Raw genomic sequence first — 4,986 nt, 5'->3', positions numbered from 1 at the left:
TCCTGGATTGGAGCAAAACCCGGACCGGATTCTCAGGACGATCGGATTCTGCGGTATCCTGGATTGGAGCAAAACCCGGACCGGATTCTCAGGACGACCGGATTCTGCGGTATCCTGGATTGGAGCAAAACCCGGACCGGATTCTCAGGACGACCGGATTCTGCGGTATCCTGGATTGGAGCAAAACCCGGACCGGATTCTCAGGACGACCGGATTCTGCGGTATCCTGGATTGGAGCAAAACCCGGACCGGATTCTCAGGACAACCGGATTCTGCGGTATCCTGGATTGGAGCAAAACCCGGACCGGATTCTAAGGACGACCGGAATTGGACTTTTTTTTTTTTTTAAGCCCTAACCCTGTTTCAGATGGACATTTTCATAAATCGTTGTCATAAACATATTTCAGATAGAAATTGTTTTCAAAAATCATTTGTTTCAGATGGACATTTTCATGAATCATGTATTTCAGATGGAATTTTTTTTTAAATCATGTGTTTCAGATGGACATTTTCATAAATCATGCATTTCACATTGGAAATTGTTATAAAAAATCATGTGTTTCAGATGGACATTTTCATAAATCATGTACTGGAGCAAAACCCAGACCGGATTCTGAGGACGACCGGATTCTGCGGTCTCCTGGATTGGAGCAAAACCCGGACCGGATTCTCGGGACGACAGGATTCTGCAGTATCCTAGATTGGAGAAAAACCCGGACCGGATTCCGAGGACGACCGGATTCTGCGGTATCCTGGATTGGAGCAAAACCCGGACCGGATTCTCAGGACGACCGGATTCTGCGGTATCCTGGATTGGAGCAAAACCCGGACCGGATTCTCAGGACGACCGGATTCTGCGGTATCCTGGATTGGAGCAAAACCCGGACCGGATTCTCAGGACGACCGGATTCTGCGGTCTCCTGGATTGGAGCAAAACCCGGACCGGATTCTCAGGACGACCGGATTCGGCGGTATCCTGGATTGGAGCAAAACCCGGACCGGATTCTCAGGACTACCGGATTCTGCGGTATCCTGGATTGGAGCAAAACCCGGACCGGATTCTGAGGACGACCGGATTCTGCGGTATCCTGGATTGGAGCAAAACCCGGACCGGATTCTCAGGACTACCGGATTCTGCGGTATCCTGGATTGGAGCAAAACCCGGACCGGATTCTCAGGACGACCGGATTCTGCGGTATCCTGGATTGGAGCAAAACCCGGACCGGATTCTGAGGAAGACCGGAATTGGACTTTTTTTTTTTTTTTTTTTTTTTAAGCCCTAACCCTGTTTCAGATGGACATTTTCATAAATCGTTGTCATAAACCATATATTTCAGATGGAAATTGTTTTCAAAAATCATGTGTTTCAGATGGACATTTTCATGAATCATGTATTTCAGATGGAATTTTTTTTTTAAATCAAGTGTTTTAGATGGACATTTTCATAAATCATGTATTTCAGATGGAATTTTTTTTTTAAATCATGTGTTTCAGATGGACATTTTCATAAATCATGCATTTCACATTGGAAATTGTTATAAAAAATCATGTGTTTCAGATGGACATTTTCATAAATCATGTACTGGAGCAAAACCCAGACCGGATTCTGAGGACGACCGGATTCTGCGGTCTCCTGGATTGGAGCAAAACCCGGACCGGATTCTCAGGACGACCGGATTCTTCAGTATCCTGGATTGGAGCATAACCCGGACCGGATTCTCAGGACGACCGGATTCTGTGGTATCCTGGATTGGAGCAAAACCCGGACCGGATTACGAGGACGACCGGATTCTGCGGTATCCTGGATTGGAGCAAAACTCGGACCGGATTCCGAGGACGACCGGATTCTGCGGTATCCTGGATTGGAGCAAAACCCGGACCGGATTCTCAGGACGACCGGATTCTGCGGTATCCTGGATTGGAGCAAAACCAGGACCGGATTCTCAGGACGACCGGATTTTGCGGTATCCTGGATTGGAGCAAAACCCGGACCGGATTCTCAGGACTACCGGATTCTGCGGTATCCAGGATTGGAGCAAAACCCGGACCGGATTCTGAGGACGACCGGAATTGGACTTTTTTTTTTTTTTTTTTTTTAAGCCCTAACCCTGTTTCAGATGGACATTTTCATAAATCGTTGTCATAAACCATATATTTCAGATGGAAATTGTTTTCAAAAAGCATGTGTTTCAGATGGACATTTTCATGAATCATGTATTTCAGATGGAATTTTTTTTTTAAACCAAGTGTTTTAGATGGACATTTTCATAAATCATGTATTTCAGATGGAATTTCTTTTTTAAATCATGTGTTTCAGATGGACATTTTCATAAATCATACATTTCACATTGGAAATTGTAATAAAAAATCATGTGTTTCAGATGGACATTTTCATAAATCATGTACTGGAGCAAAACCCAGACCGGATTCTGAGGACGACCGGATTCTGCGGTCTCCTGGATTGGAGCAAAACCCGGACCGGATTCCGAGGACGACCGGATTCTGCGGTCTCCTGGATTGGAGCAAAACCCGGACCGGATTCCGAGGAAGACCGGATTCTGCGGTATCCTGGATTGGAGAAAAACCCGGACCGGATTCCGAGGATGACCGGAATCTGCGGTATCCTGGATTGGAGCAAAACCCGGACCGGATTCTCAGAACTACCGGATTCTGCGGTATCCTGGATTGGAGCAAAACCCGGACCGGATTCTCAGGACGACCGGATTCTGCGGTATCCTGGATTGGAGCAAAACCCGGACCGGATTCTCAGGACGACCGGATTCTGCGGTATCCTGGATTGGAGCAAAACCCGGACCGGATTCTCAGGACAACCGGATTCTGCGGTATCCTGGATTGGAGCAAAACCCGGACCGGATTCTAAGGACGACCGGAATTGGACTTTTTTTTTTTTTTAAGCCCTAACCCTGTTTCAGATGGACATTTTCATAAATCGTTGTCATAAACATATTTCAGATAGAAATTGTTTTCAAAAATCATTTGTTTCAGATGGACATTTTCATGAATCATGTATTTCAGATGGAATTTTTTTTTAAATCATGTGTTTCAGATGGACATTTTCATAAATCATGCATTTCACATTGGAAATTGTTATAAAAAATCATGTGTTTCAGATGGACATTTTCATAAATCATGTACTGGAGCAAAACCCAGACCGGATTCTGAGGACGACCGGATTCTGCGGTCTCCTGGATTGGAGCAAAACCCGGACCGGATTCTCGGGACGACAGGATTCTGCAGTATCCTAGATTGGAGAAAAACCCGGACCGGATTACGAGGACGACCGGATTCTGCGGTATCCTGGATTGGAGCAAAACCCGGACCGGATTCTCAAGACGACCGGATTCTGCGGTATCCTGGATTGGAGCAAAACCCGGACCGGATTCTCAGGACGACCGGATTCTGCGGTATCCTGGATTGGAGCAAAACCCGGACCGGATTCTCAGGACGACCGGATTCTGCGGTCTCCTGGATTGGAGCAAAACCCGGACCGGATTCTCAGGACTACCGGATTCTGCGGTATCCTGGATTGGAGCAAAACCCGGACCGGATTCTCAGGACGACCGGATTCTGCGGTATCCTGGATTGGAGCAAAACCCGGACCGGATTCTAAGGACGACCGGAATTGGACTTTTTTTTTTTTTTAAGCCCTAACCCTGTTTCAGATGGACATTTTCATAAATCGTTGTCATAAACATATTTCAGATAGAAATTGTTTTCAAAAATCATTTGTTTCAGATGGACATTTTCATGAATCATGTATTTCAGATGGAATTTTTTTTTAAATCATGTGTTTCAGATGGACATTTTCATAAATCATGCATTTCACATTGGAAATTGTTATAAAAAATCATGTGTTTCAGATGGACATTTTCATAAATCATGTACTGGAGCAAAACCCAGACCGGATTCTGAGGACGACCGGATTCTGCGGTCTCCTGGATTGGAGCAAAACCCGGACCGGATTCTCGGGACGACAGGATTCTGCAGTATCCTAGATTGGAGAAAAACCCGGACCGGATTCCGAGGACGACCGGATTCTGCGGTATCCTGGATTGGAGCAAAACCCGGACCGGATTCTCAGGACGACCGGATTCTGCGGTATCCTGGATTGGAGCAAAACCCGGACCGGATTCTCAGGACGACCGGATTCTGCGGTATCCTGGATTGGAGCAAAACCCGGACCGGATTCTCAGGACGACCGGATTCTGCGGTCTCCTGGATTGGAGCAAAACCCGGACCGGATTCTCAGGACTACCGGATTCTGCGGTATCCTGGATTGGAGCAAAACCCGGACCGGATTCTGAGGACGACCGGATTCTGCGGTATCCTGGATTTGAGCAAAACCCGGACCGGATTCTCAGGACGACCGGATTCTGCGGTATCCTGGATTGGAGCAAAACCCGGACCGGATTCTCAGGACGACCGGATTCTGCGGTATCCTGGATTGGAGCAAAACCCGGACCGGATTCTAAGGACGACCGGAATTGGACTTTTTTTTTTTTTTAAGCCCTAACCCTGTTTCAGATGGACATTTTCATAAATCGTTGTCATAAACATATTTCAGATAGAAATTGTTTTCAAAAATCATTTGTTTCAGATGGACATTTTCATGAATCATGTATTTCAGATGGAATTTTTTTTTAAATCATGTGTTTCAGATGGACATTTTCATAAATCATGCATTTCACATTGGAAATTGTTATAAAAAATCATGTGTTTCAGATGGACATTTTCATAAATCATGTACTGGAGCAAAACCCAGACCGGATTCTGAGGACGACCGGATTCTGCGGTCTCCTGGATTGGAGCAAAACCCGGACCGGATTCTCGGGACGACAGGATTCTGCAGTATCCTAGATTGGAGAAAAACCCGGACCGGATTCCGAGGACGACCGGATTCTGCGGTATCCTGGATTGGAGCAAAACCCGGACCGGATTCTCAGGACGACCGGATTCTGCGGTATC

The sequence above is a fragment of the Barbus barbus genome (genome assembly GCF_936440315.1).
Source record: "Barbus barbus genome assembly, chromosome: 12".
In the NCBI taxonomy this organism is placed as follows: Eukaryota; Metazoa; Chordata; class Actinopteri; order Cypriniformes; family Cyprinidae; genus Barbus; species Barbus barbus.
The sequence above is the reverse complement of the archived record's forward strand: the minus strand, read 5'-3'. Positions refer to the sequence as shown.